Raw genomic sequence first — 10,396 nt, forward strand, 5'->3', positions numbered from 1 at the left:
GTACCCTTACGTTGTGAATAAAATATTTAAGTTCCTTCTAGTCAATATTAATGAGGTCCAGTTACATTGAATATGTAAGCAAGCAGATAAACTGAATTAGACATAATTAATCTGAATATAAATGCATTCATACAATATGCAAGGTGAATTATTAATATTGTCATGCATATTTAAAATTAAAATGAGTTTGTTAACCATATAATATAATAAATCTCAATCGAACAAGAGATCATTATCATTATTGGTGAACAATCCCTTTTAATTAATGCGGGTACCTCAACTCTGCCGCATAATAAATCAACCAATCAATATGTCAATAACTTATCCTGTTGGAGGAGTTCATTATTACTATTGTTGAGATTCATTTACTCTTAGGCGAGCACTTCCATTAAAATAGTATGTGGGTCCCTTAACCACTACATGAAAAATCGGATAACCAATACGCCAATAACTTATTCGGTTGGCGAAGTTCATTATTGTTATTGGCGGGCAAATCCCATCATCTCCATATCTCTTAAGACAATGCCTTGTCTATCTATATGAAATGATTCCCGATTATGTTTAACCTTTCTAAAATCACCTAGTGTAGACCACTCCGTTGGGGAGCTAATACTATTGATTTTAGATTGAGTGTATAACGTTATTAAATCTCTAATGAAAAATAAAATATTAAATATCTTGTCATTATAATCTAGACTCTTTAAATCATGCGTAGGGCCTTATTTTTAAATATCTAATTACAATGAACATTTAATATTATTATTTTCATGAGATAACCATTCTTGTAATATTAAGACTCTTCAAATCATGCGTGGGGCCTTATTTTTGAAGATCTAATTACAATGGTATTAATAACGAAGGCCATGGGGTAATGTATAAAAATCCCCGCTCCCACTCAATTTTTAATCATTCATAATTAGGGTTTTCATTTTATTCATTTACATAATATAATGCATGCAAAACGTCTTAATTTTAATCCAATTAAATTTAGAAAATATTTGGACTTTAAATGATTCACTAATATTTAATTTGAAGCACATTTTAAAAATAATTTACAAAAATAATTTTTCGTTTCCCAATAAGTGCCCTCAAATTAATTAGTAATCAAATCCAATTAATTTTTAAAATTTAATTAATATAAATCAAGTCATTTAATTAAATATCATGGATCCAATGCATGAACAATCATAATCAGTATTAAATTATTCCATGCATCACATAAATAATCAAACTATAGACAGAAGCAATTTAAATGGTCAATGGATTCAACTTTTAACATTTAATTACTCTAAGTATTGTACAGGCGTCCTCCAACAGCTTGTAAACACCACGGAGGCTAAACAGCACTTGGAATGTGCCCGGAGGGCCCCACACGCGCTCACATGCGCCTGGGGCATGCACTAGGTAATGGCACGCGCTCCCATGCGCTGGGACGCGCCCCCACGTGCCTCCACGTGCGTAGGAATAATTTCCCTTGGCTGGTGCGTGAGATCCACGCGCCAGCCCATGTCCACCTCCCGGCGCGTGTTCCACACGCGCCAGGTGCACTTCCTTGCGCCGCATGGGATAACTTCCCATCATCCAAAAGCTCAGATTCCAGTTGCACCATATAATTGTGTTCCGCAAAGCATGTGATCATCAGTCCTTGTATCTCCGGCCAATACCTCGTCGCCGGCAATTTTCCGGTCGCCGGAAAAACGCCAAAAATTCCAGAAAATATTTAAAAAATTCCAGAAAATATAAATTAAGCCAAAAAAATTCCAGAAAATTTCTGAAGCCTAATTTAACCTTTTTGGACCTTCTTGAAGCTTTATAGTACCCTTTGATGAATATTACATGGCTTTAAATAAATTTACAATTTGAAATACAATGGAAAAAATTAAATTACATCATTGAACTTTCAAACGGCTAATTCAAAGCCTTAATTACATTCATCTAAAAATAAAATTACATTCAATTGACCTATAAGTTTCATCCATTGCCCAAACAACACCATCATCCATTCACAATTATACATACATCATCATGTATCAATATATTATATCATACATCAATATATATATATATATATATATATATATATATATATATATATATATATATAATTTTGGATCCATGAATGATGATTTTGATAAAAACATGATCTCTAGTAATGAATCAAACCATGCTCTGATACCACTGTTGGGAAACGTGCTAGTTTTAAAAACTTTTCGAGGTATTTAAATTCATAGATCTTGATTCATCACATAGAGACAAGTTTTATGCAAAAATAAAACATGATGTATCATTCAATTAAAAGATTGAATACTTATATCAAGGTTTGAGTAAACCTTAGATCTCTCCTCTAAAGTGAATGTTCTCACTTATTGTAGATCCCTTTTGCTAGACACCTTTTCCATGGATCTCCATCTTCTTGGTAATGGTCTTACCTTTAGGAATCACTCATAAGCCTCCATGAATGACCTTGGAAAACTAGGCTTGTGGGAGCCTCCATTAGATGAGAACACTAACCCTAATTTTCTAAAGAGAGAAAATTTATTCCATTTTCCTTCTTTCCAAAAATCACACACAAAATATACATAGATCATGTATATTTATAGGCAACATAAAAATAAAGAAAAGGAAACAACAAATCCTTCTCAATCTCTAATTCATATGTCTCAAATCTAATATGATTCCAATATCAAGTTGGGCTATGAGTGAGAATCCATTGGGCCTATTATTTTATTGGCTACAATGAATTAATAATTGGCCCGGTCCATGGACCCAATTCAATTAATTCATAAATTAATTTCTACTCCAATAAAAGAAATTAATTGAACTCCAATTAAATAATAAATAACCTCTGAGTCAATTTTGCACTTTGACCCCTCTATTCTTAATTAGTTATCGGATAAATAAAGCCATCAATCCGACTACTTAATTAATATATTTATTTTGGTACCATTGATTATTTCTCACTCGATCACAATAAAACATTTGTTTGACAAAAATAATAATTTAAATAAATAAATATATAGTAAATCATTTTGTCTAAAAATACACGAAGGCCTTCGAATTTACTTTGTGATCAACCATAATCAATACAAAATAAATACAAGTAACAATGATGCAAATATTGAAAATATAACCCTCTAACTATTAATTACATAACTACCCAAAGTGTCGGTCTAAGGATCCCGAAAAATCCGCCGAACAAACCAAAGTAATTATTAATTAATAAAAGAGTCTATAATTTTCTCATGCTTAAGAGTCAAATGCCATGACGGTGATAGGGAGCAATTGCATACGACGGCTCTCGCAATATATCTCAACCTAACGCGGATCCAGTTCAAATCTTAATTAATTAAGAGTCCATTCATAATTACCGACTATGAACCATTTATGATTACTATTTATATATCATGCATTGAGTGCCATCACATACATATATATAAATATTTCTTGTAATCAAATGGACACTATCAATTCTATAATGAATCGAAATATAATACATTGAATTCACCAATTGTATAAAATATAAATATTTCAGAAACGTCAAGAACATATGTCACTTTAATCCAAACAGGAATTTGCTATGCCAGGGCATATAAATCCTAACAACAAGAAAGTAAACTGAGAAACTGAACTTTAATTGCTTATGCTTCACAATGCAAAGACTTGGTTTCATGCAACTCTCCTCCTAACATGCATATATATATATATATATATACACACACACACATATACACAGACATTTCAAAAAAACATGTATATAGTAAGTCTAAAGATTGAAAAGTCAGTCGTCGGTGTCCTCTCGGTGTTTTCCTAGTGTTTTGGTTGTAGCTACTTTGCCATTTTCCCTAATCAAAGCTTTCTTCTTTCTTATGTATTGAAATTAAAATTGAAGAAGAATTATTTTAAAATTTGATTCTAAAATTCTAGTTCCAATAGGTGGATTCCATAATGCCAAATTAGTGAGTGTTCAATATAGACACCATATATGAACTACTCAACTAATTATTTAAGAATAGAGTAATATATGCTACTCAACTAATTATATATAGTATTTTGTTCTTAATAAATTTAGTCTTGCACTAACCTCTAGTCCAATGATACAAATTTTTTTTTTTTTTTTCAAAGAGAAAGATTGAGAATTCAAATTTCACCAATAATATATTGTGTAAAAAGAGCAATGCTTCGATCCTGCCCTATCAGGACAAGTTTTGTCCTCCACTCTGATGTGGCCCTATAAAAGCTTGACACCTGTCCCCAAAAAAAATGGATCACATTGGTTACCCGTTAGTTACTCGAATTAAAATCTATCACAAAAACCCATTTTCTCTCTTCTTCAGGGCTTAGATCATTCAAGAAAGAGAAGGCATGTGGGTCAGATGACGACGAGAAGAACCCAGATGATATAGGAGCTAGAGTTGCCGGTGCCGGCGATAAGATCCCCGGATTCTGAGAGGATCCCTGGTTGAGATCGGGTCAGCGATGAAGTGGAGGCTGACGATGTGGGTCGGCGATGAAGCCAATCAGCGGCGTGAAGATGATCCCTCTGGTGACTCCGACCCATGAGTTTGGCGACGGCAGGGATGTCGCCGTTGAAGACAGAGACAGTGATGTCGCCGTTGAAGACAGAGACAGTGATGTTGCCGTTGAAGACGGAGATAGTGATTCTATCGATGGTGGAGTTCGGCGATGCTGAAGTTGACGAAGGTAACAGATCCGGCATGGGCGACGGATCCGACGGAGATCACTAGTTCGGCCGGGAGCTGGCGAAGATGGAGATGGCGGTTGAGACAGATCCGGTGACTGGATAGCAGGTCGCCAACTGAGTAGAGAGTTGAAGCGGCAAGGGAGCGAGAGAACAGATCGCCGTTGGCGATGGTGACAGATCGCGACGGCTGCACAAGCTCTGAATCCCTTGAATCCGGCCAATGTGGAGCCGGATCCCAGAGACGATGGGGTTTTCTGGTGGTTCCTTCAACGGCGGCAGATATATATCAGTCGGCAGCGAAGGCTCCAGAGCTGCGAGTTTGCGGCGGCGAATCGAGGTGGAGACGAGAGAGATCCGGCAAAGGGTTTTAAGATCGAGGGCTCGGCCGTGATGGAGCCGGTCGGTGGTGAGCTTACTGGTGGAGGGCTCAGCTTCAGATGATGGCGGCCGTGATTGGCGCAGCTGACTGACAACGGCCGTGACGGGCTGACTTCAGACAGTGGCGAGGATGGCTTGGCTGTGGACAACTCGGATGTGGAGAGCTCGGCTGTGAATAATTTGACCGGCGATGGCGATGGCAGACCGGCGAGGACGAAGATGGTGTGGGCTTGCGACGGTGCTCAGAGAGAAAAAGAGAGAGGAAAAACTGAAGGAGAGAAAATGGGTTTGTCTGTTGGATTCTACCTGATAATCCAATTTTATTTAGTATGATTCATTTTTTATATTTTGGGCATGTGTCAAGTTTTCATAGGGTGGAGGACAAAACTTATCCTGATAGGGCAGGATCCAAGCATTGTTCTTGTGAATAATGGATGTATGTTGGCCCACCAATTATATATTGTGAAAAAATGGATGTATGTTCGCCGACCAATTGTATATTTAGTGCCGATAATTTCTCCCTCTATTATTATTTTTTTTAATACTAATAATTTTTTTTCTTTTGAATTATACACCTATGAAAATTTCATATTGTGCCCTCTTGAAATTAATATATATATATATATATATATATATATATATATATATCACCACCGTCTTATAATTTGCTGAGTCTGTATAAAAAAAAGTGCATCGACGGTGAATTATAAGAATCAGGATCTTCTACGCTGCACCGTATCAAAATTGTTCTTAACACAATTAAATCAAATTTTAATTTATTAACATATTAGTATATATTTAATTGCATTAAAAAATTGTTTGTAATATAAAAACGTTATCCAAACCCGAATTATGGGGTCCTCCAGGAAAGCACACCATCATTGTCTCTGTCCCAAAAACAGAGACTTGGAGTTCTTACAGGAGCTCATTGCACTGGAAGTCGTCTGTGTGCTATTTTCCAACGTGTGGAAAAGGTTAGCCCCCAATACACCTCATCCTCTTGAACTATCATGACGTCATGTCAATATTACCCCTAAAATCACAAATTTTTTTTTTTTGTTTTTTCGTTTTTAATGACGAAGGCCAAGAAAGGTATAAAATTTATGATAAAGACCCTCTCATAAATAATATTATTTTATATAATTAAAAATAATACTTGTCTCGTTAAATTAAAGAGTAACTTCTTTCTTATCATATTCAACCCAAATAAAGTAAATTAACAAATTTTTTATTTTTCATTTTTAAAAAAAATATTTTTAATATTAATAGATTAGCGCAATAATTATAAAAAGAAAATTTTCCACCGAGAAAGAAAAGTACTGTCATAGGTGCTTGGATCTATAAAATGGTGAGTTGGTGACCCACTTTATAGGTGGCAAGACGATGACGTAACAACATGGGATCACACAATCACATGTCACGAGTGGGACTCAGTCCGCGTCATCCAATGAGACTAAATAAACATTGACTCAGTCACACCACCCCAATTGAAGTGTTAAAGATAGTACTACGAGTGCAAATGTGTTGCACACATTTATAAGAATAATTTTTAAGGAAAATTGTTACAGATAAAAATAAATAAATAAATAAATAAAATGAAATCTTCTCAGGAGGTAAGTTTCACAGATGGTGGCAGCATTTAATTCGCATTACATTTTCTTGGCGTTGAGTACTGAGGACAAAAATTAATTTATGTTTGACTTGTCAGTTCAAGTTGATTGACTTTAAGTTGATGTGAAAAATAATATTTCTTATTAAAAATATCGATTTGAATTCGCTAATGCTAATGTTTGGCAATATAGAATTTAATTCTTAAATGGGAATTGCTGACCATTTTATTTAACATTTTTAATTAATTTTTTTTTTTCAATTCCAATTTCATTTAATATAGAGCATGACTAATGTAGAGCCAAACAAAGCATAAGAAATGTCGAAGTGACTAGATTCCTAGTTACTATTACATTAGCAACTTTTAAGGTTTGTGTGTGTTATGAGTTCCTTAGCCTAGCTTCACATATGTGGTTGTGTGGTATGAGAGGAAATTTTTGACACGTGTTCTTCAATGATTAGGTTGGGTAACTTGAATGGCTCATAAAATTTTGATTGACGTTCTTCATTGATTTTTGTGCTAACAAAATCAATTATTTTGTTCAACTCAATTATTTTTTTCATTGGAGAGATATTTCATTGTTACTAATAAATATCAATACATTTGAGAGAACGAAAGAGCATACAAAAGAGAAAGAGTTACAGATGCGCAAAAAATTGAAAACATTAAAGATTAGAAAGAGAGCGGGAATGAAAAGACCATTCTGTGTAGTTAAGGTATTTGAAAATATATATATCATTTGCTTTTGAATTTAGTGTTAAAAGAATCATTTACTTAATGCTCCGTTTGTTTTGAAATAAAATATTTTTTTATTTTAATTTTTTGGTATTTGAAAAAGGTTTAGGTAGGGGTTGAGGTCGAATCCATCGAGAAGGGCGTATAAAATAATATGCCTAAAATTAATGAATAAGTTATTTTTCTTAAATTTTAATATTTTTTTCGTCATAAATATTTTATAACAATAAAATACTAAAAAATATAATATATATATATATGTATATATATATTATTTAAAATATTTTACATCCGACAAACGGTGTCTTAGTTTATAATTTCAAGTTATAACTTAAACTAAATAATTAAGATAAGTTGTATCTATGTTGACCTTCTTAAAGTCTTAAAAAAATGTAGTAATAAATATAGATAAAGAGCACTAACTACTATCTAACAAATTTGTTTGTCTTGTTCATATGCTAAATCCTACACGCATTCCACACGGTGATGGTAGTCGCATTGTCAGATGAGATTTGTCTAGCGCTTACAGTATCTCACGAGTGTAGTTTCTCACTTTTGGAAGGAAAGGGTCAAGGTTGAAGTTTCCTTGCGTGCAAAGTACGTGTGTGTGTGCGCGCGCGCAAAGCAACCTCCAACAAAATCGGATTTAAAAATAAAAATTAAAAATATATTAAAAATGGGTAAATTATACGACCATCTCTTATAATTTGTCATAATTACAGGTAATTTTCCTATGGTTTAAAAAATTATTTGAACCTCTCTAAAAATGAAACTAGTCTACACGAATTACCTCCCTTCTGTTACGGTCAACGCAGACGAATTTTGTTGATGTCATGTATTGAATAAATTGAAATTTTTAAAAATTAAAAATATATTAAAAATGCGTAAATTATACGAACCTCTCTTATGGCCGGTTTGTCATAATTACAGGTAATTTTCTTATTGTTTAAAAAATTATTTGAACCTCCTTATAAATGAAACTAGTCTACACGAATTACCTCCCTTCTGTTACGGCCAACGCAGACAAATTTTGTTGATATCATGTATTGAATAAATTGAAATTTTTATATTATCCTTCATCCATCTCCTCTCTCTCATACATACAGATGGGTACAACAGTCATTTATTATAATAACTTGAGGGCATTTCAGTAATTTAGACAAATATGTTAATGCATTTGACGGTCCGTCACTAAGAAGGGAGGTACGTGTAGGTTAGTTTCATTTTGAGGGGAAGTGCTAATAATTTTTCAAACCACAGGGGAGGTCCCTATAATTATAGTAAACCATAGGGAGGTCCGTATAATTTATCCAAAAAAGTTTTGATGGAAGAGACATTCATAGGAAAGAGATTATGTCATTCCATTTTTTTGTTCATTTGTATGATAGAGAAAAAAATAAGGTCACAATTTATTAGGAGAGAAGAGAAGAAGAGAAGACAGAGCTTTAGTTTATTTTTACCATTATACCCATCACTACAATAATATTATAATTTATAGAAGATAGTATTTAATTTAAAACTTATATAATTTAGAATAACATTTAATTTAAAACTTCTATATTGTCCACTTGACTTCCCTCATCTTTTCGCCGAAATTCGAATGGGCAAAAATTTATAAAGAATGAAAGATGATTTATCTATTTTATTATCCTTTTATTTCTCATTGTCTATTTTTTTAACGGAATGAAAGAAATTCTTATGGTTTTTTTTTTTTTTTCTATACCTCTTCCTTCCTTCATGCAGAACCTAACCTGAAAAAAAAAAAAAAAAAAAAAAAAAAAAAAAAAAAATCAGCCATTAAGGAGAAAGGTAAGAGTCCAAAACTAAGATAAGTTTCTCTTTGTCTATTCCAACGGTTTCTTTTATATGGAAGACAAATCTACTTTAGATTTCTTGATTTTATTTTTAAAACTTACTTATTTCGTTTAAAACTGCCCGGTGGTTTCTTCTTGGAAATTAGTAAAAGTTACTAAAATTATAATATATATTCATCACACAAAGCATTTTAGTCAAAAACATGTCTTGACATAATTGATTTTGAAGTCTTAAATCAAAATAATAATAAAAACGATCTCTTAACATGTGAAAATACTTTCATTTTATCTAATATTTTTCTTTGAATGGATCCTACTATCAATAGATTGAGAGCACTAAAGGCATGGCTCTTTACCACTCGAAGAACACAATAACACCTCCTTTATAAAATTTACACTTAATATGAATGAACTATGTTACTTTCCACTGTGCAATCTTACTCTTTAAGTAATTTGTATAGGGGATAAAGCCTAATGTGATTTGTGTGTTCATTTTAATTTGAGTAATCACTAAATTTCTAAAAAAAAAAAATGTAAAAAGTTAAATAAGAATTATCACTAATTTCTTTTCAATTCTTCTTCTTATTTTATTTTTTATTTTTTAATTATTGTTGGAACAAGAACTTGAACACTCAACCTCCATATGGTTATTATATGAGGAGATACCGCTTAAATTAGACATTCGTGATTGCCACTTTACCAGTAATTAAAAATAAAAGTTGAGATCATTTGAGAATTCATTTGTGAAAATATAATGTACCCAAATCACAAGAAAAATGGGCCGAAAAAGTATATGTGAAGGGAAGAAAAACATTAAGGCTATGTTCGGTTGTATAGAATTGAATATTTGAAATTAAAATTAGTAGAATTAGATAAAAGCAACTCAAAAAATTGGACCAATTTTTTTTTTCTAATTTTACTAATTCCAGTTTCAATATAGCCTAGAGACAAACTGTTGAACACACGTGTTGCAGCAGACGTGTCCAACCGTGATCACATCTGAACATGACTTTTAAAGTTAAAACTTTAGAATAGTTATTCAAACTTGCCTCCACTCCTAAAAGTGTTAATCTAAAGTACTTAGGAGACCGAATAGATATCTTGAAATTATAGAATTGGCATTAAAGAAACCTAGTTTAACTTTTCAAAAGTATGAAC

This window comes from Cornus florida, unplaced genomic scaffold (assembly GCF_030987335.1).
Source record: "Cornus florida cultivar Cherokee Brave unplaced genomic scaffold, ASM3098733v1 CherokeeBrave_3.0.0_Hap2_Chr03, whole genome shotgun sequence".
NCBI classification, from domain to species: Eukaryota; Viridiplantae; Streptophyta; class Magnoliopsida; order Cornales; family Cornaceae; genus Cornus; species Cornus florida.